Source organism: Gobio gobio, assembly GCF_949357685.1.
Source record: "Gobio gobio genome assembly, chromosome: 18".
NCBI classification, from domain to species: Eukaryota; Metazoa; Chordata; class Actinopteri; order Cypriniformes; family Gobionidae; genus Gobio; species Gobio gobio.
This window is the reverse complement of record NC_137111.1, coordinates 15,865,352-15,888,691: the sequence shown is the minus strand read 5'-3', so window position 1 is coordinate 15,888,691 and position 23,340 is coordinate 15,865,352. Positions and strand designations below refer to the sequence as shown.

Sequence of the window (23,340 nt, the reverse complement as noted above, 5' to 3'; positions counted from 1 at the left end):
CAAGTACCTGTAGTGGCATTCAAACATGCGCGCGCGCGCACACACACACACACGCACACACACACACACACACACAGAGTGAGGTCTCAGTCATGATCCTAGAGCCAGGAGTAATCATTTCCACTCCCATTTGTGTCACAGAACATTGTGTTCCTCCAGCTGGGAAGCAATAGATCTATTCGGATGAAAGAAACAATAGCAGGATGGTGTTTGTTTTGGCTCAAAATAAGGATGAAGTCTTGCTCCCACAACTGCTTCTGATAACATAGCTCCTGACTCTATGTGCTGCACGCATGACCCGACACCATTTAAAATCTCATTTAGAACTCTGTTTGTTCATTTTGCAGTTTCCTCTGAGTCTTCAGGTAAAACCAAACAATTACACGTAGACTGATCCAAACCCTAATGAGCTGCCTTCATAGTAAAGTTGTTCCAAGTTGTCCTCAAGTTGTTCCAAACTTGTGTGAATTTATTTCTTCTGCTGGACACAAAAATATATTTTGAAGAATGTTGGTAATCAAACAGTTGATGGGCCCTGTTGACTTCAATAGTATTTTTTTCCCCATACTATGGACGTCAATGGTGCCTAACTGTTTGCTTACCCATATTCTTCAAGAAATAAAGAAAAAAGAAATTCATACAGGTTTGGAACAACTTGATGGGGAGTAAATTATGGCAGAATTTTCATTTTTTGGGTGAATTATCCATTTAAGATTTGATTATTGTTACAATGAAATATTACAGTGATGCAGTACTTGAAGTGTGCTTATTATTTACTGCACAGTACTAGCCGGTATTTTAGATTATTACACATTAAGTGTTGTGATTTATGATACATAAAATACAAATGATAGAAAAGGTGGATCACACTGAAACATTATGGGTTATAGCCTAGTTTTCTTATAAATTGATTAATTAATTTTGTGAATATTGTGACAGAATTATTTAGTAAGCCTCAAATAAATATTGCATTTAATAATTTGCTGATCCATTTCAACAGGTCACACTGTTATTCGTAATCTGGCAACAAATGTTTTCCATCAGTGTGACTTAATTTGCATTTGTAGAATTATAGAATAAAACTGAATTGTAGAATAAAACTGTATGGGGTTCAATATGTGGAACGAGTTAAAATGGAGCAAATCATCTGACCAAAGACAGCATCTAGCATGTCTTTTCTATGACAAGTAAATGATTTAATTATTGTGTGTGTGTGTGTGTGTGTGTGTGTGTGTGTGTGTGTGTGTGTGTGTGTGTGTGTGTGTGTGTGTGTGTGTGTGTGTGTGTGTGTGTGTGTGTGTGTGTGTGTGTGTGTGTGTGTGTGTGTGTGTGTGTGTGTGTGTGTGTGTGTGTGTACACATATATACAAATAACTGAACAATTAATAAAGAATGCTTTAAGTAAAACTATCCAAAGATAGCCTACACACAATATTCAAATATATATATATATATATATATATATATATATATATATATATATATATATATATATATATATATATGTATATGTATGTGTGTGTTTATCAAAGACAAAGTGCAACCAATGTAACCACTGTAAGAACAAAATACTTTTGTTTTTGTTTTTTTAGGGCTGTCAAAAGATTAATCGCGATTAATCTCATCCAAAATAAAAGTTTGTGTTTACATAATATATGTGTGTGTACTGTGTATAATTATTATTTATATATAAAAACACACACAAGCATGTATATATTTAAGAAAAAGTTATTATATTTATATTTATATATAATATAAATTATATAAATGTATATACATGCAAATATTTCTTAAATATATACATGAATGTGTTTGTATTTATATATACATAATAATTATACAGAGTACACACAAATATATTATGTAAACACACACTTTTATTTTGGATGTGATTAATCGCGATTAATCTTTTGACAGCCCTATTTTTTTTGTTTTACAATTTTGTCACCCCTGGTAAATATGATCAACGATTGCTGTAAAAATAAATCTGCATTTTTTTATCCTTTTGATCTTTCTTTAAAAAAAAAAAAATGCAAACATCTAACCTTTCATTGAAGTAAAAGAATTGAAAGTGGGGGGTAAATCCCATTAGGAAATAAATATTTTTCTCAAACACATTGGCCACAATTATTAGCAAGTCTAAAAATTTGTATGAGTAAAATATCTCTAAAGTATATTCCCATTAATATTTAAATGTTTTTAGCACACCAGGTTTACTAGGAACATGAAATTGTCTAGCTATGACGCCTTGTTTCACAGGAGTATAAATATGAGGAAACCGAAAGGCCAAATTCCCTTAATCATTCATCACAATGAGTATAACCAAATATTGTTCTGATGTGCAGCAAAAGCTTGTCGAGCTTCACAAAATAGGAAGTGGCTGTAATAAAGTAGTTAAAAGATTGAAAATCCACATTTCCAACATCAGGGCAGTAATTAAGAAGTTCCAATCACCTAAAGATGTTACAAATCTGCCTGGAAGAGGATGTGTGTTTACATCGTTAAAATGCACGGTGTGAAGGAGAGTTTGAGTGGAGTTTCGCGCGCAGATATTGAGTTCTCTTTCAAGTCTTGCTCTTGAACGGACAAACTCTCACAAAAAGTATGTCAACATGTCCATCTTGATGAGTATTCTAGCAGACATAGTCTGTATATGCCTTAAGTAAACTTTATACAGTCGAGAAAGACGACGCATATCCGTGCATTAGGTCTTAAAGGGGGCAGTAGCCTTTACTGCTGTCTGTTTAATGTCAAACAACAAAAGACAAGGACATCACTCACTGCTCTAGACTGAAATGCTTTTGTAAGTTTAATAGGATTAATCTTTAATTTATACAGTCAAATATGCAATGTTATTTTACATTTGATCATTTTCTGTACCTGAAAACTAATGTTAGATGTACCTGAAAAACCTGAAAAGCATAGTTTAGACCCCTTCAGGGGTCTAGTGGAATCCATGCCTCGATGGGTCAGGGCTGTATTGGCAGCAAAAAGGGGGACCTACACAATATTATGTTATGCCGGATTGGGGTGTGTGTGTATATATAGACAACAATTTCAGACCCCTCCATGATTTCTAAGTGGGAGAACTTACAAAATAACAGGGTGTTCAAATACTTATTTTCCTCACTGTATATATTATATGGTCTGAAATTGTTGTCGTAGGTGCATGTCCACTGTGAGAGACATAATCTAAAAAAAAAAATCCAGAAATCACAATGTATGATTTTTTAACTATTTATTCGTATGATACAGCTGCAAATAAGTATTTGAACACCAGTCTATCAGCTAGAATTCTGACCCTCAAAGACCTGTTAGTCTGCCTTTAAAATGTCCACCTCCTCTCCATTTATTATCCTAAATTAGATGCACCTGTTTGAGGTCGTTAGCTGCATAAAGACACCTGTCCACCCCATACAATCAGTAAGAATCCAACTACTAACATGGCCAAGACCAAAGAGCTGTCCAAAGACACTAGAGACGAAATTGTACACCTCCACAAGGCTGGAAAGGGCTACGGGGAAATTGCCAAGCAGCTTGGTGAAGAAAGGTCCACTGTTGGAGCAATCATTAGAAAATGGAAGAAGCTAAACATGACTGTCAATCTCCCTCGGACTGGGGCTCCATGCAAGATCTCTCCTCGTGGGGTCTCAATGATCCTAAGAAAGGTGAGAAATCAGCCCAGAATTACACGGGAGGAGCTGGTCAAGGACCTGAAAAGAGCTGGGACCACCATTTCCAAGGTTACTGTTGGTAATACACTAAGGCGTCATGGTTTGAAATCATGCATGGCATGGAAGGTTCCCCTGCTTAAACCAGCACATGTCCAGGCCCGTCTTAAGTTTGCCAATGACCATTCGGAGGATCCAGAGGAATCATGGGAGAAAGTCATGTGGTTAGATGAGACCAAAATAGAACTTTTTGGTCATAATTCCACTAAACGTGTTTGGAGGAAGAAGAATGATGAGTACCATCCCAAGAACACCATCCCTACTGTGAAGCATGGGGGTGGTAGCATCATGCTTTGGGGGTGTTTTTCTGCACATGGGACAGGGCGACTGCACTGTATTAAGGAGAGGATGACCGGGGCCATGAATTGCGAGATTTTGGGGAACCACCTCCTTCCCTCAGTTAGAGCATTGAAGATGGGTCGAGGCTGGGTCTTCCAACATGACAATGACCCGAAGCACACACCCAGGATAACCAAAGAGTGGCTCTGTAAGAAGCATATCAAGGTTCTGGCGTGGCCTAGCCAGTCTCCAGACCTAAACCCAATAGAGAATCTTTGGAGGGAGCTCAAACTCCGTGTTTCTCAGCGACAGACCAGAAACCTGACTGATCTAGAGAAGATCTGTGTGGAGGAGTGGGCCAAAATCCCTCCTGCAGTGTGTGCAAACCTGGTGAAAAACTACAGGAAACGTTTGACCTCTGTAATTGCAAACAAAGGCTACTGTACCAAATATTACCATTGATTTTCTCAGGTTCAAATACTTATTTGCAGCTGTATCATACAAATAAATAGTTAAAAAAATCATACATTGTGATTTCTGGATTTTTATTATTTAGATTATGTCTCTCACAGTGGACATGCACCTACAATGACAATTTCAGACCCCTCCATGATTTCTAAGTGGAAGAACTTGCAAAATAGCAGGGTGTTCAAATACTTATTTTCCTCACTGTATATACATAGAAAAACATGCAATGTGGTAGCCTGACAAGCCAGGCCCACATCAAGATGTTGGGTTTGGGAACTCACCATTGGCAGGGCTCAATCCGAGGGGCGGGATAAACGGTTGTCTTTCAAATTCCCTCTGCACGCAATAGGATAGCGCTACAACCAACCAGAGCAACGAAGGTGAAGCAGAGCTAGTTGATAGTTTAAACTTTCGCCGTATCCTGTCGGCAAAACTCTGAACACGTCTTCCTTTCTTAAGAATTACTTCAGTACCGTTCTTTGTTCTTTTCTCAAAGAAAAACTTAACTCCAAGTATTCCAGAATCGCGGCCAAAGCCGATTTGAAAAAACGCTGTTCACCAGCTTCTTTGTTTACAAGTAGCACTCGGAACAGCCACAACTCAGCCGTCATTATGTTAATCCTGCCCACCGACTCTATACACAATGTGATTGACCTGACCAGAGTTTGGTTTTTCCAGCTCGCAAGCCAACGGAGAGTTGCTAGACTACCCTGGCTGCAAATTAGATTTGCTGCTGCTATGGTGCATCTAGATTTCTAGGCTAGCAATGTGGTGTAACCAAGTAGAAAAGTTTTCCTTTGTTTTATTTTGATTTAAAACTGCTGGGAAATATTTTGAAATGAGCCACTCTGAGACCCTGTAAACACAGACAAATAATAATTTCATTAGTATATAACATAATTTAGATAAAAAGGCATTTTTCCTACCCTGATTTTAGCCCTCTGATTTAAACGCTCTGTTTGAAGGAGCGTGTCTGCTTTGAGACTTCAGTGTAAACGGTCATTTATTACTCACCCTCATGCTGTTCCACACCCGTAAGACCTTCGTTCATCTTCGGAACACACATTAATATATTTTTGTTGAAATCCGACGGCTCAGTGAGGCCTACATAGGCAGCCATGAAATTTACACCCTCAAGATTCATTAATGTACTTAAAACATATTTAAATCAGTCCATGTGAGTACAGTGGTTCAATATTAATATTATAAAGCGATGAGTATTTTTTGTGCGCCAAAATTAAATAACAACTTGTATAGTGATAACCGATTTCAAAACACTGCTTCATGAAGCTTTGGAGCATATCGAATCAGTGTATCGATTCAGTGGTTCGGAGCGCCAAAGTCACGTGATTTCAGCAGTTTAGCGGTTTGACGCAAGATCCAAATCATGATTCGACTCGCTGATATGATACACTCCGAAGGGGAGGGATCTCACTCACAGAATGTAGATGCGCACGGCCGCTCGACTCGAGCATTAATAACGGAGCGGTGCGGAGCAAAGTGAGTGTTTCAACTTTTCAATGAATTCCTATCAAAGTTTAGCTTCCATAGGCATGATCTGAAAACGTGCCAGACTGGACACTGGTGCTGTTTATGACTGCCGAGCTTACCTCAGCTCTGCCCAGCTCTTCGTTCTCATGATGAATGAAATCTGACTCCTGCTGCGTCTGTGCCGTGCCTTTCGTTTGGCTCACTCACACTTTATTGAAAAGACACGTTCAGTTTTTAATTGTAGTGTCTATTCTCTAACTGAACGAAATTATTGTATTACTTTTTGAAAATCAAAACGACGGTGGGGGCGGTGTCATGGTGGGCAAGTGATAACCAGTAGCCGTGACTTTGGGAAGCAAGTGCATTCTGGGAGTTGTTGTCTTTCATCCACAAGACAAAAATACATTTTTGGCACCAAATTCAAAAATAATTTCACATTTCTTCACATCCACAAATTACCCAGTTTAAATACACATTCATCTTCCCAGCACTGAAGTACCCCTTTAAAAATGCATGCAAACGATAAGCATTCGAGACCATGCAGCACAGTAACGTTACATGAGCGTAACCATGACCACAAATTCTCGAAATTTGTCTACCGGCATATCGCCCACCCGTTGTTGATTTATAGTATTATATTTAGGTTATGTCATTAAAAAGGTTGCAGTGAAGAGCATTCTACCAAATCACAGTTTAAATAAGTTTATTTTCATCCTACTAAGAGAGTGAAGTTGACCGTTTAGTCACTGGTTTGATTTTTACTGACACATAAACAGCCACAAACGAGAAATCACTGGTCACAGATCTGGCATTAGAATGAACACATTAATTTGCATATTGTGGCATTACTGTCAAGTCCATATTGTAAAAGCCTGTTTGCAGAGCCAGTGCTGAAATTGCAACTGATTCTTTAAACCTTATCATATCTAGAAATTATGGATGGATGAATGACAGGAGGTTCAGTCCTCCAGGATGGATGAACAGATTGACAGAACGATCCAAGTCCACAGTGAAATGTACAAATAAAAAATGCTCAGTCACGTTTCCACTGCAGGAAACTTTCCCCAGGAACTAGGGACTTTGGGGGGTGGTACTCCGTGTTTCGGAATCCAGCGGGAACTAGACAATCTCGTGCAAACCTACGTCACCGGACTAATCTTCACCGTACTTTAGACCGCGATGGAAACGCAGACAGCAACTGGTCTGGGGGAAAAAAAGTTCCTGGGGAAAAAGTTCCTCTGACAAATTGTTCCGGGTAATTTTGGTGGAAACGGGGCTTATGACATTCACAATGTTGAAACTAAATAACCACATTCCTAGCATTAGGATCCTTTGGAAGATAATGTTATTTTTAGTCCAGTGATCCTGTATCGCTCTTCTCTCCTTGTCATATCACTGATACGCCAGTGAGTGGGGCCAAAGTTGCATTAATGAAGTAGGCGTTGATCATCATCTTCAGAGGCGGTCTTTCACCTAGACAGGTGAACATGACCTCATAAATAGGCACATTCCACCAGTCGTTTTCTGAGAAACTTTCTGTTTTTGGTCTAACAAGGAAGTTTTCAGCTCTATTTTCTAAAGATTTTCTCAATTCATGCCCCCTTTAACACCTGCTTCACTATGTTTTTGATAATGACAACAGATTTGGCTAAACTGCTTCATTTTTTTTTCAGTCATTTTATCCTTTTAATGCGACTTTATGATATCAGGACACTTTGCAACACTCTGATATATGACTGTATTGCTTTAAAGGTCCCATGGCATGGATTTTTAGATTATTTTATAATGTTTCCTGAGGTGTACTTATATTGTTAGTATGGTTTTTACATCAAAAAATGTCATAATTTAGAAATAAAAAGCATTTTTCTATACTGATATTAGCCCTCTGGCTTGAATGCTCTGTTTCAAGGGGTGTGTCTGCTGTGAGACTTCAGTGAAAACGCCCACTGTTGTGATTGGCTGACATCTTTGCATTTGAAATGAGTATTAGATTATGTGGCGGAGGGGGCGTGGTTTAGCGAGATCTCCAAGCACTGCCAGAGAGCGAGACGGGCTGCATGTGGACCAGAGAGACGCAGAGCTGGATAAAGATTGCTGAGAAAGTTTTATTGTACCGAGTTGTTTAGAACGCTGTGAGTTTATTTTGTTTGTATCTGAGAGTTCTGAATAAACACGAGTCCCAGTCACGCGACCTGTCATCTTCCTCCTTATTCTACGAACTTTGTAACATGTGGAACCTCTCTAAACACCCTAAACTACATTTTTTCACCATCACAGCCATCGAGATGAACGAATCGTCAAAGTGTTGACTATAGCATTATTTTATGATCTATTCCTATCACATGAAAATCTGCAGTGATGAGCATTGAGCACACATGCAGTCTTGTTGATCTCGTCATTGCAACGTGTTTTCTCTCACAAAATGCTTACACCACAACTAACAGCAAACACAACATCGACATGAATACAGTAAGAGCTTTGTGCAGCATAAGTGTCATTCATTATAACGGCAGTTTGGACAAGTGGGCAGATACACTCGCGCCGTGTGATTCACAGCTCCAAACATTATAAAGAGTGTTCTTTGATTGCTCTCTAGTTTAATCATTTAAATGACAGATGCTACTAACAGAAACGCTGTGAATTTGATGGTTTAGTCACTGGCTTGATTCGCTGATGCATAAACAACAGTATTAAAGCAGCACTAGGTACTTTTCAACCTTTATAATATATTTTCAAACCTCTTGTGATGATACATCGACTTATAGATTTCGATGTACAATAGGTTGAATGACACGTCTGCCATAGCCTGACGTGGTCTGTATCGTTTTTAATCGTACTTTTAAACTTTTCGGGTAGTAACCCGAGAAAAAAAAGAACTACAAAATTCGACTGCTTTACGGCATATACGTCACTTCCACCACCACCCCGGCTTCCTTAAATTCGGACGTGCGAGAAAAACTATCATTTGTTTGCCGAATGTTATAGTCATGGACGAAGCAGCACAGAAAAATAAGAAAGCAAAGGTTTTGTCGGAGGAAAGCAAAAAGAGGAAACGAGAAAGTGATCGGATTAAAGGCAGGACGAGGATCAACATTGGGCCGCGTTTGCTCGTTGGTGTGAGCTGAAGGAGGAGGGGCTACATTCTTGCAAGTAAATACATAAGACGTATAAAATCATATTTTAGGATACCTAACATGTCTGTGATATTGGTTTATTTGTCTTTCCTCAAATTATAATGCAAATCGATTTTTCAAATTTGCAGATTCATCTAAGGTAGCTTGATATTATAATATTGACGATATATGGTTATTACCTACCACTCAAACATTGAATTGAAGTATCATATAGATTCTGTAAAACGGGAACCAATAGACTAGGCTACTATAATGACGCTGGCTTGTAAACGTGAGCATCGTGATCATTTGGCGTTTGAAAAAAATAAAACCCATGAAATTATATTCATATGACATGCTGAAACATATGCCACTGTACCTGGGATGAAGACATTTCACACGCGACGCAAGCAGAACTCCTGCATGTGAACTCCGGCAGTGTTCAGGGCTATCATAGTTGTCATGTCAATAAATGCACGTGCGATGCATCCCCTGATGTAGAATGACAGTTTACGACAGTAGTAGAGGACAATACTGTTTCTCAACTGTAGGGGGACCCCGAGAGCAAAAACTACCTAGTGCTGCTTTAAAGATTTCGAAAGAAAGTCTGTGTGAACTTGAATATTTAGCTACACATCTGAAATCACTGATCACAGATCAGGCATTAATGAACACTGTTACTCACTGTTTGTGGCGGTGCTGTTGAATCCATATGGTAAAAGTCTGTTTGTAAAGCCTGTGCTGACATCGCAACTGAATCAATTTTCTCCTAATTCTCTGGGCGGGCAAAGCAGAGGAAGGGGAGGTAACCTTTCCCTGTATGACAACATAACAGGCAAGATTCCAGATCGGCTCGTCTGAGCTCTCATTTTCTCAAAGGCAGAGAAAAACAGCCAGAACTCGGTTTACACCCATCAAAATTTCTAGCCACTTGGGGACCATATACAGGCTAGGGGAACTCATATTAATGTTAAAAAAAACTCATAAAATGAAAATGTCATGCCATAGGACCTTTAAAGGTGCAGTGTGTGATTTTTAGCGGCATCTAGTGGTGAGGTTGTGAATTGCACCCCCACCCCTTTTCGGAGCACATAGAGAAGCTACGGGGGCCGACACAGGGCAAAAATTTTGACATTGGAGAGAACAGAGAGTGACAAGCGCTCTATAGAGACGTTTGTCCGTTTAGGGCTACTGTAGAAACATGACGGCGCAAAACGGCGATTTCACTGTAAGGGGACCCGTGGTATATGTAGATAGAAATGGCTCAATGTACCATTTACGTTTTTATTACCATGAGCCATTATGTAAGGTCTTTATGCTCCACTGAAAACATAGTTATGTATATTATATTGCATTTCTGTCAATAGATCCTCATAAAAGACTACACACTGAACCTTTATCAGTGTTAAACATGTATTTAATTGCATTTTGGAAGCTCTAGAATTGTTTGGGTGTATGGGCCTTTATAGTATCATAAGTGTGTTATGAGCCCTTGTGTGTGCCACGGACATCTGGAGCAGAGCAGAGGTGTGGAGGGGCTGGAGAAAGGATTAGTTCAAGGCCTTGGGGCTGGAACATAGATAACACAGAACAGAGAGAAGCAGCTCAAGCTAATGATCAACGCCACAGCTAATAGTGCCCTGCCACCACAAATATTAGACTCAAACCATATCAGCAAACATCTCAGCCTTACTAAAACAAACGAAAGACCATCTTCATCTTTCTCGCACTTTCATTAAAACTTGTCATATCTAGAAATTATTGATTGATTTTCCTAATAGCCAAGAAATTACAGGAGAGACAGACTTGGATGGATGAGCATATTGATAGAAGGATCTAAGTTAACAGTTCAGCCTTTCTCTGTGCAGGGACGCAAGGGTTAAGAGACTAGAGGACTGGGGTCTGCCTGGTTCTTGTCAGTGGAAGTATGCAGGCGCATTCACTCAAATGAAGCCCACATGTAGAAGATGTTAAATATAGCTGGGTTCTGGCTGCCACAGCCCCCTCCTCTCCCCTAGGCACGTATTTGTGTGTCTGGGTGTCCGGTGTTGATCAGGCCTCTCTTTACAATAACACAAGGGTTCTCAGCAAAACACTTGAGGAATCTGTGCTGTTAATTATTGTGCTGGTTGACATACGAGGCAACCCATTATTAGTTACCTGAGTAGACTGTGATTTGTGTTCCACAATCAGTGCTGAATTCTTCTTTCGGGGTTGTTTTTATTAGACCCCAGTTTTGTCAGTGTAGTTATAAATCATAGAGGTCTGATATATTTGCTGGTCGCACTGTGAATTTGTATTGTGTGCCTATGTCTTGAAAACCTTGTCTTTGTGTCGGGGTAGATATGTTAAGCTCCAGTCTCCAGTCTTTTATAGCAATAAGCTATTTTCTATGGAATCTTTTTTCCACCATAGAATAAAACATTTTATAAGGTAATTGTGACTTTTTATCTCACAATTGTGAGTTTATTCTCTGAATTGCCAGATATAAAGTCTGAATTGTGTGATATAAAGTCAGAATTGTAAGATATAAACTTTCTCGCCATTGTGAGATATAAACTTGCACATTTTTTTCTCGCAATTGTGATTTTATAACTTTTATAGTTATGAAGTCAGAATTGTGAGTTATAAAGTCCAATTCTGAGGGGAAAAGACTGACTTTTTTCTCAGGATTATAAAGTCAGAATTGTGTGCAAAAAAACTTGCAATTCTGTGAAAAAAATGTAAATTGCTTGATAAAAAGTCACACTTACCTTTTAATTTTTAATCTTTGGTGGAAACAAGCTTCCATCATTTTCTGTTGTTCAAAAATGAAAAAAAAAAAAAAAAAAAAACATGGGTGCATTTTAATTCTGCTGAATCTTGAACACATGAAAATCCTGAGCTGTAAACGTGGGGGACGTGGGGACGGAGTCCTGGGAGTGAATTTTGATAATGATAAATCAGTTTAGAATAAAAAGAAAAGTGTGTGTATAGCTTGCATGGCTGTAAAGGAAAAATCATGCTGTGGCATGTCTGGGCTTGAGGAAATGCCAAACAAGGGTTGAGGGCTTGCTTAAGTGTGTCAAATAACCTTGACCAAAAGTCTGTCAGCCACAGGCATGTCCAGAACATATGTAAGTGGTTGGCTGGAAATTGCTTACATCTATAGTAGATTGTACCTGGGACATATGGATGAGAAGTGCACCAGATCCAAAATGTCACACCGCTGGTCATCCAAGATGGAAATTCAGAAATTTGGTTGGGTCAGCATTTAAGGATCTAATTAGGTTATAAATAACTGAAATTTGTTTTTTTTTATGATGTACATGTGACTGTTGGGTAGCCCTAATTTGGCTGAAAAAGATGAGAACCCCGTCCTGGTATATATTAAGACCATTCATTTTGGTGGGGCCTTTGACTGACCAAATTCAGGATAAAAACTGGATGGAGAAACAGGTAATTGTTAAGAGTGGGTGAATGAAAATCTCTGTATGAATCCAGATTAGTCACACCGTTGGTTGATCCATTGTCAAACTGAATGTGATGCTCAAACTAAGCAATGTTTTTATAGTGTCAGAGAGCCACAATGTTTACAGTTTATGTTGGAGTCAACCTACAAATAACACAATAGTTGTCTTGCATGTGTTTACAGGAAGAATGAGGAATACCCTGAAACCCTGTTTGTAAAGCCAACACTTTCAACACTAGAATAATGTATTAGTGATTGTGTTGTAATGTTGAAGCTGGCAATGGCTGTCAGCCTCTCCTCGGTTTTCGGTTTGTTAGTGTGAGGCTAGTTGCATAAAGTCAGAATTGTAAGATATAAACCCACAATTGCGAGAAAATTTGTCAGAATTGTGAGATGAAAAAGTCATGATCTAACTTTTTTTATTTGTAATTCAGTGGCTGAAACAAGCTTCCATAGTTACACTATATTGCCAAAAGTTTTGGGACATCTGCCTTTACATTCACATGAACTTTAATGACATCCCATTCTTAATTCGTAGAGTTTAACATGAAGTTGGCCCACCCTTTGCAGCTACAACAGCTCCAAATCTTCTGGGAAGGCTTTCCACAAGGTTTAGGAGTGTGTTTATGGGAATTTCTGACCATTCTTCTAGAAGCGCATTTGTGAGGTCAGGAACTGATGTTAGACGAGAAGGCCTGGCTCGCAGTCTCTGCTCTAATTCATCTAAGGGGCCAAGCCCAACCCCTGAAAAACAACCCACACCAAATTTTACACTTAGCACAATGCAGTCAGGCAAGTACCGTTCTCTCAGCAACAGCCAAACCCAGACTTGTCCATCGGATTACCAGACAGAGAAGCATGTTTTGTCACTCCAGAGAACACGTCTCCACTGCTCTAGAGTCCAGTGGCGGCATGCTTTACACCACTGCATCTGACACTTTGCATTACAGTTGATGATGTAAGGCTTGGATGCAGCTGCTCGGCCATGGAAATCCGTTCCATGAAGCTCTCTACGCACTGTTCTTGAGCTAATCTGAAGGCCACAGAAAGTTTGGAGGTCTGTAGCTATTGACTGCGCATGCGCTGACCCCCGCTCTTTTATTTTTTACATGGCCTATCACTTCATGGCTGAGTTGCTGTTGTTCCCAATTGCTTCCACTTTGTTATAATACCACTAACAGTTGACTGTGGAATATTTAGTAGTGAGGAAATTTCAGGAATGGACTTATTGCACAGGTGGCAACCTATCACGGTACCCCACTTGAATTCACTGAGCTCCTGAGAGCTGATTTTTTTACACCTGTGGCCATGGAAGTGATTGGAACACCTGAATTCAATGATTTGGAGGGGTGTCCCAATTATTTTGGCAATATGGTGTATGACCAGTCTTAAAGACTGTTGGTCAGTCTCAAGCAGAGAAGACTTGGCTTCTTTTAGGAGGACCTCAAAAGGGTTGTAAGAATAAGACTGATGGATGGGCCCCACTGTTAACTCCAGCAGACCGATAATTTGGATGTTATTGCGCCAGGTATAAGACACAAGGTCAGTGAATTTAGCTAACAGCTTAGCATTTCTGTCAGTCAAAGATGCACAGTGTGTTTCTAGTGCAAGCATGCGTTCATCTAGTACATTGGCATTGGTTTCCTAGAAGCATTCTTTTGGATGTGATCTATATTTATCTCTTAACATGTAACTTATCTTTGTTTGAAGGCTACTATGTTGATGTCTCTGCTAGTGTCATTTCCACTGCTTTGTACTCTGCTACTTCTGTTAGTCTCTTGTTTAGGCTGTACAGTTACAGTAGCCTAAAAACAATGTCTAAATTACTATTGGGCTGTTTGTTGACAATATTGTTTTTTGCCACTTATTTGGCCTAAATGATTGCATCTGAAAAGCAGTGTTATTTAAGTATTGTTTAAATTCTATAAAAGTATATATTTATTATAATTTTAAATTTTAGTTTTAGTAAAATGGGCTTTTGTCATTTGTTAGCTTTTGTTGTTGTTTTTATTATATTATAGATTATATTTTATTTTATTTCCGTTTTGATTACTGAAACGATTTTTAACTGCTATAGTTTCTCCGAACATTTAGACGTTAAATTCTGCCCTTTTCTGAAAATCAAACTCAGGCTGACATTTCAGATCTGCCTTAATCCAATCAACAACACAGATAAAACCAGATAAAAGTCACATCCCCACATTTTTCTCTTTCGATAATATGTTTAATTAAATATGTCAAAAGAAGGAAGACCTTTCACTGCTTCCGTTACATTGCAACTTTAAAGAAAGATTTCTTCATATGGGCTTTAAACTTGTTTTAGTTGGAGCAACATGCAGCTCAGAAAAAAAAAATCAAGTGTGTTTATACACTGATGTGCTTTCTGGAGCGTGTGATGGAACTGCATGTACTCTTTCTCATTTCAGTTCTCCAGTGCACCTCAAGAGCCAGACGAACTCGAATAAACAAGTTGTGTTATGGCGCTCGCACCAGGTGCTGTCCAACGCAGTCTCTGCCTGTTGTTTTTGAGCCAGACTAAGATTAGGTTTGTTTGGTGCTTACAGACTGCCGAGTCATACTCGGGGAAACTGTACCACCGTGCCTAATAAGAGCCAGATGGCCTTTGAGCCGTAATGGCGGGTCGAGACTGAGAAAGCCCCCTGGAGATGACTCGCCTCAGACTCCTATGTTTCTAAAATTATACCCTTCCAAACTGTCATTTCCTCTCCAAAGACTTTTAATGGGACAAATTAGCACTGATAGTTAACATATGAGGCCAGAAAAGGGGAACAGTACAGATTTTGGCGGTCGTTAGATCGAAATATGTGTCTGAGATGGTTATGCTGTATGTATTTTAGTATTTTTTTTATTTAAATTTAAAGAAATAGTTCACCTAACCTATAGTACCATGTTAATTATGCACTGGCCACAGGGTCCCTGCAGATCCTTAAAAAGTCTTAAAGGGGACATATCATGAAAATCTGACTTTTTCCATGTTGAAGCGCTATATTCGGGTCTCCGGTGCATCTACCAACCCAGAAAAGGTGAAAAAGGACAATCCAGTAACTTTGTTTTGGTAAGCCTTTCTCTGCAAACACGTGAAAAAAATTAGCCGCTCCGATTTCTCTCCCCTTCTGATGTAGGAAGGGGATCTTATTATAATATTACTGCCCCTTTTTCCACACGTTTCTACCCACGACACTGCTATTTTGTTTTCACAAGACTCTTGTGTGTATTTGACAGTTTAAACACAACAAAAAATGTGAAAGATAAGTTACTCACGAGACTTGACATCTGACAGCCAGCTGTCTGTGTGCGTGTGCTTCAGATAAGTGCGCTCAGAAAATGATCAAGAAGTTTAAACTAATATAGCTTTAAAATGTGTGGAAATATTAAACTTTAATGATGAAAGAGCTATGAATGTTATGAATGTTCTATGAATGTGCGTGATATCCGTGAGAGTGATCGCGATTTAGATGATAATCAAAACCAAGCAGATGTCTTGTTAGTATTTGGCGTGATATTTCTTTCATGAACGATTCATTCATTTTGAACGAATATGATTTTTTCATTTTGAATAGAATATGACTCGAGAACAACGAGTTGTCTCAGAGAGCGATTCGTTCATTTTGTGTTGATCGCGCATGCGCAACATCCCATATGTTCTGTACAGGAAACATAATTGATTAGTTCACCTCTCAAGTCTTCGGGTTCGAGTCATTCATTCATCAAGTCCCAGCCCCATAGGCAAGGCTATGCAGTCACCGGAAACAGAAAAGATAAGTTAATCTCTCGAGTCTTCGGGTTTGAGTTGTTCGTTCAAGTCCCCATAGGCTGAATGCAGAAACAGAAATGATTAGTTAATCTCTCGAGTCTTCTTGTACGAGTCTCGTTCTTTCGTCACGTGACATGACAGCCGTGTTGGATACAGAAATGAATTAATTCACAACCTTCCTTACAAACAAGTGCATATTTTTTTGTTTGTTTGTCTAGTTCAGTTTTTTAACTAGTAGAATAATTGATGAAGACTGGGCACATTGGGTTGGTCAGAATGGATAGGCATAACATAAATATTTATTGCGCATATCTTCTGATGATTTATAATAATAAACATATTACAACATGCAGTCAATAATACGACTGTAATGTTGAATATGTTGCGATACACTGAACCGGGAATCGGTCACGTGACAAAAGAAAGAGACTCGTACCCGAAGGCTCGAGAGATGAACTAATCATTTCTGTTTCTGCATTGAGCCTATGGGGACTTGAAGGAACGACTCGAACCCGAAAACTCGAGAGATTAACTCATCTTTTCTGTTTCCGGTGACTGCATAGCCTTGCCTATGGGGCTGGGACTTGATGAACGAATGACTCGAACCCGAAGACTCGAGAGGTGAACTAATCAATTCTGTTTCCAGACTGCATGCATTGCATATGAGGCTGTCACGACCCAGATCAGACATGATGAAGGAACTAACGGCTCCAAAGTGATTAAATTTGAAGTGACAAAAGAAAGAAAGATTTGGATCGGGAAGTGAGGTGAACTAACAGACTGCATATATAGCCTGAAGACCCTGCTAAGCAATTAATTAATTGTTTCTTTCTCAAAGTTTGCCAGGGCTGCATTAGCTTATAGTTTATTTTTTATTCCAAAAGAAAACATGTAACATTTTAATTAGATTCTGCTGAAATGAACGAAATGACTTGAAAATTGATTCGGTCATGTTGCTGAATGAGATTCAACGATCCGAGTCAGTAAAATGATCCGAACTTCCCACTACTATAGAGAATCCGATTGAGGCAGGACCTGTGTGGAGAGGGGGCGGCATGCAGCAGCTCATTTGCATTTAAAGGCACATGTGATATGATGGATAGATGCACTTTTATGAACTTCAAAAACTATCCATTAAGTCAATGCCATTATAATGCTTGGATTAGCCAAGACTTTATGTCTGAAAGTGTTGTCTGAAAGAAGAATGTCATATACACCTAGGATGACTTGAGGGTGAGTAAATCATAGGCTAATTTAATTTTTAACCCTAACCCTTAAAGGAACACTCCACTTTTTTTGAAAATAGGCTCATTTTACAAGTCCCCTAGAGTTAAATAGTTGAGTTTTACCGTTTTTGAATCCATTCAGCCGATCTTTGTATCTGGCGGTAGCACTTTTAGCATAGCTTAGCATACATCATTTGATTCTGATCAGTCCATTAGCATCTCATTCAAAAAAATCAACCAAAGACACTTTCAATATTTTTCCTATTTAAAACTTGACTCTTCTACAGTTACATCGTGTGCTAAGACCAACTGAAAATGAAAAGTTGTGATTTTCTACACCTATATGGCTAGGAACTACTTTCTCATTCCTGCGTAATAGTCGCGGATCTTCGGGGCCGTACCATGGCTGCAGCGGCGCAATGATTCGTTGGTATTCTGTGAAACATGGTGGTAGTATACACCTTCGGCTTACTATCACAGCCCTTTACAACACACAGAACCATGGCTAATCACACAGGTAAATCCACAACACAATTTGTAGGCTGCAAGCCTGAAACTTTCTCTGCAACTACACGAACTTAGTGCCGGTCACATTGAAAGTTACCTAGTTGGGGACTACTTTCAGGCGCTGTAATATCATTGCGCCGCTGCAGCCATGCTACTGTCGCGAAGATCCGCGACTATTACGCAGGAATGAGAAAGTAGTTCCTAGCCATATAGGTGTAGAAAATCGCAACTTCTCATTTTCAGTTGGTCTTAGTACACGATGTAACAGTAGAAGAGTAAAGGTTTAAATAGGAAAAATATTGAAAGTGTCTTAGGTCATTTTTTGAATGAGATGCTAATGGACTGATCAGAATCAAATGATGTATGCTAAGCTAAGCTAAAAGTGCTACCGCCAGATACAAAGATCGGCTGAGTGGATTCAAAAACGGTAAAACTCAACTATTTAACTCTAGGGGACTTGTAAAATGAAAAAAAAGTGGTGTGTTCCTTTAAAGGATCAAACATATTACTCTTAAAGAGTATCTGAACCTTTTCCATTCAATGAGAGATTTTTTTCTCTTTCTCAGCTTTACTGTTGTTTGATTATTACTGATGACATCATTGACAGCGGAAGCTGCATTCACACTAATAAAACACATGCACACAACACTCTTTACAAAGCGCACAAGCATTTGAAATGTCCTTGTAATTTGCTTCAACCCTTCTGAAACTTTATGAAAGATTATTTTTTGGAAGGTGTAAGTGGTCTGTGTGAGAAAATGGAAGCAAGCAGAATAAAGGTGTTTCTAAAGCACACGCAGCATCACCGCGCATTTGTGTTTAAAAACTACATTCAGAATCTATTCTGAAATTCTCAGAATCAATCCAGAATCGTTAGAGAGAGAATCGCGATGCATCAGGTTTTTTTTTTTTTTTTTTTCTCCCGCCCCTAGTTGTAACATGTACATCTGAATCAGTAGCTGGAAGTAGTAAAGCAAAGACTCAAAATAAGAGTCCTGGTGTACTTGTTTATAAATAAAAGTCCCTCATTATGCATACAATATTTTATTTCTGTATATTATTTGTTTTGGAAATTGTAACAATAAAATAAATCATATCTGGCTTTTTTCGTAACTTGTATTTTCTCTCTAGGCTGCCCATCATGGGATGGAAAACTAAGAACATTATTTCTGGATTCAAATATATATTATAAATATATAAGTTATATATTTTGTTGACTTGTATACTTACATTATCCCAAATGTTTCCAAGAATGTTTAAATCCAGAGAAATAAGCAATTTTAACCAGGACACGGACCTTGCATCGCCTATCAATGACATCATACTGCATTACCCTCAATTTTCAATTTTCCGTTTTATTTTTGTAGAAACAATGGAAACACCAATTTTCTCCATCATACAATGTGTTTTAAAATGAATTGCATGCCACCCAGCATTTATTAATATGATATTCTAATATAGATCAAGCTTACCGCAAGTGTCTCATAGCTGCAGAGTAACGTTATAACATAATTTTAACAAACTCAAATGAATCTAATATGATATAAAAGCGCTGCATTACCCCACATACGCTTGACTTGAATAAGCGGAATCAGTTATTTAGTTTTGAAATTACATCAGGTTGAGTTAATAATTTTTTGGGTGAACTATTACTTTAATGCGTAAAAGTAAAGGTGAACACAACAGGTTAGCCTGTTTTTGTTTTGTGTGTCATATATTTACAGCCATAAATGGGTCTCTGTGCTTGAGTCATGTGACGAGCCGTGTCTGTGGACTGTTGTCATGTTGTGACTGCTGAAGGCAGCATGTATGTCATGGGGGTTAATGTGGATGTTTGTATGTTGTGCCATTTAAACCCAGCAGGTGAGGGTTCACATGTCTGGCTGTCTGTTGCTCGTGTCTCTTGCTTTCTTTCTGTCCCGTTTAAGCCTATTTCACACATACACCATCTGTAGTCCGTATGCGATGCAGGAGCATCACACGCTGTTGTGCTTTCACATATGCCGCATTTGCAGTGCACATGATTCGCGGTTGGATACCACATTTTTATTTCACATACAAAAGTTGTTACTGAACATGGCTTGTCAGCATTGCAATTCTCTTTGTATACACTCTTTCATAGATGTCACGTTTAAACGCACTACATTTAAACACAGTTTAAATTAATTATATTTATAGTACTTTAGATTTATTTATAACGTTGCTCATGCAAGTGGCAAAACATTTAAACATAGGCTATATGTTAAAAATCACAAACATTTTAAATTAAAACGTACAATAAACAAAAACAGCCGACTCTCATCTTTTCTTACATTTTTTTAAATATTTTTACAAGAAATCCTGCAGGTCATAAAGAACTTTTTTCCACCTCCAAAAAAGGACAGGTGCTATCCATTATGTCTCCTTGTTTACCTAAATGCCAGGTAAGGTGACGTTTTCCTTGCTTTACCCAAGGCAAAAAGCTGTGTTGTGAAACAAAGTAGACTTTATATGCATCTGTGGTGAAATTACTAGATTTTCACATCAATAAATATTTATTTTAATAATACGTACTGCAAACAGCGTTAGAGAGCGTAGTATGCAGCACATGTACCTGTGGCCAATAGAGCTGATCATCAGACAGTTACTTATGTCAAGCCCAATCATCTCTTCCTAAATTATCATGTACCATGTGTATGTAACCTGTTAAGAGCACTGGTTGGCTTCAAGATACAAGACATCAGTATTTGTATTACTATGTTCTTGTTGTGTTTGTATTGTATATGTGCACTGGAAGCTAGTGCCCATTTGTGGCTGTTTGTGCAAGGTCACGGCCTAAATTTAATGTGATGAATGACCTACACCCACCTACACCAACATGTCAGCAAGAGTTCCAAGACTTATACTATATTGCCAAAAGTTTTGGGATGCCTGCCTGTACATGCACATGAACTTTAATGACATCCCATTCTTAATCCGGAGGGTTTAATATGGAGTTGGCCCACCCTTTGCAGCTACAACAGCTTTAATTCTTCTGGGAAGGCTTTCCACAAGGTTTAGGAGTGTGTTTATTGGAATTTTTGACCATTCTTTTAGAAGTGCATTTGTGAGGTCAGGCACTGATGTTGGACGAGAAGGCCTGGCTCGCAGTCTCTGCTTTAATTCATCCCAAAGGTGTTCTATCGGGTTGAGGTCAGGACTCTGTGCAGGCCAGTCAAGTTCCTCCACACCAAACTCGCTCATCCATGTCTTTATGGATCGTTCTTTGTGCACTGGTGCGCAGTCATGTTGAAACAGGAAGGGGCCATCCCCTTCCTGTTTCAACTTGACCACAACGTTGGGAGATTGAAATTGTCCAAAATGTCTTGGTATGCTGAAGCATTAAGCATTCCTTTCACTTGAACTAAGGAGCCAAACCCAACCCTTGAAAAACAACCCCACACCATAATCCCCCTCCACCAAACTTTACACTTTGCATAATGCAGTCAGGCAAGTACTGTTTTCCTGGCAACCGCCAAAACCAGACTCGTCCATCAGATTGCCATACAGTGAAATGTAATTAGTCACTCCAGAGAACACATCTCTACTGCTCTAGAGTCCAGTGACGGCATGCTTTATGCCACTGCATCTGACGCTTTGCTTTGCACTTGGTGATGTAAAGCAAGGAACACACCAAACCGACACCGACCAACGCAGTGGCGATGAAAGCAGACTGCGGAGTTGGCTCATGTCGGCAGCGTCTGGGTCCAAAGTTGCCTTAACACATCAAGCCGACGCTCGACATCCGACAACCAAGTAACACGTCCGTTCTGCACCTGCGTAAGAGTAAATAGCTGTAAATACCAGCTGGTGGCAGTAGTCTGTTTTCATTATTCAAAGCGGGAAACTGGAAGAGCTATAGGGATATAAACAAAATAGCTCAGAATCTCGCTCACCACAGATGGTCACTTCTGTTTTTTTCTCTCGTGCACTGGTTCGCTAGCTGAACAGCCAATCAGAATGATCAGATGGCATGACTGACCGACAAGCCCCAACGCCGATTCAACATGTCGAATCGGCTAAAAAATAGCCAAAAAGGACCAACGTCAGCCGACGGTGCGGAACAAACTGAGAAAACTTAGTTGGCCGACGCACGAAAACTGCCCGACGGCCGACCGTCGGCTTGGTGTGTTCTGGGCTTAAGGCTTGGATGCGGCTGCTCGGCCATGGAAACCCATGCCATGAAGCTCTCTACGCACTGTTCTTAAGCTAATCTGAAGGCCACATGAAGTTTGGAGGTCTGTAGCTATTGACTCTGCAGAAAGTTGGCGACTTCTGCACACTGTGTACCTCAGCATGTGCTGACCCCCGCGCTGATTTTACATGGCCTTTCATAGTTTACACTTTACATAGTTTCTGTTGTTCCCAATTGCTTCCACTTTGTTGTAATACCACTAACAGTTGACCATGGAATATTTAGTAGTGAGGAAATTTCATCAATGGACTTATTGCACAGGTGGCAACCTATCATGGTACCACTCTTGAATTCACTGAGCTCCTGAGAGCAACCCGTTCTTGTTTGTAGAAGGAGTCTGCATGCCTAGGTGCTTGATTTTATAAACCTGTGGCCATGGAAGTGATTGGAACACCTGGATTCAATTATTTGGAGGGGTGTTCCAAAACTTTTGGCAATATATTGCCAAATATTGTATATATTTCCATACTTCTATGGAACATAAAAAGATAACTTGATAAATGTCTGTGTATTTTCATTTTTTACACAAAAAATAAATTATACCTTTAAATTTGAAACCAAAACCAAAACCAAAATCTTTATGAGCCCCCTCCCCAGCATTTAAAGGTCCCATGGCATGAAAATGTCATTTTATGAGGTTAATATGTGTTCCCCTAGCCTGTATTTGGTCCCCAAGTGGCTAGAAATTTTGATGGGTGTAAACCGAGTTCTGGCTGTCTTTCTCTGCCTTTGAGAAAATGAGAGCTCAGACGAGTCGATCTGGAATCTTGCCTGTTATGACGTCATACCAGGAAAGGTTACCTCCCCTTCCTCTGCTTTGCCCGCCCAGAGCATTCAGAGAAAATGGATTCAGTTTATGTCAGCACAGGCTTTACAAACAGACTTTACAATATGGATTCTACTGCACCGCCACAAAAAGTGAGTAACAGTGTTTATTAATGCCTGATCTGTGATCAGTGATTTCTGATGTGTAGCTAATCATTCAAGTTCACTCAGACTTTCTTTCTAGATCGTTTAATGATCGCTGTCTTGATGCCCTAAGCGTAATGCATCAATGAGAGCATTTTGTGAGAGAAAACGCGTTGCA

General features: G+C 39.3%; 1 protein-coding gene across 1 annotated transcript in view; it reads left to right on the top strand.

Moving 5' to 3' along the window:
• thada (THADA armadillo repeat containing) overlaps window positions 1-23,340 on the top strand; it is a 157,560-nt gene that overhangs the window by 80,555 nt on the left and 53,665 nt on the right.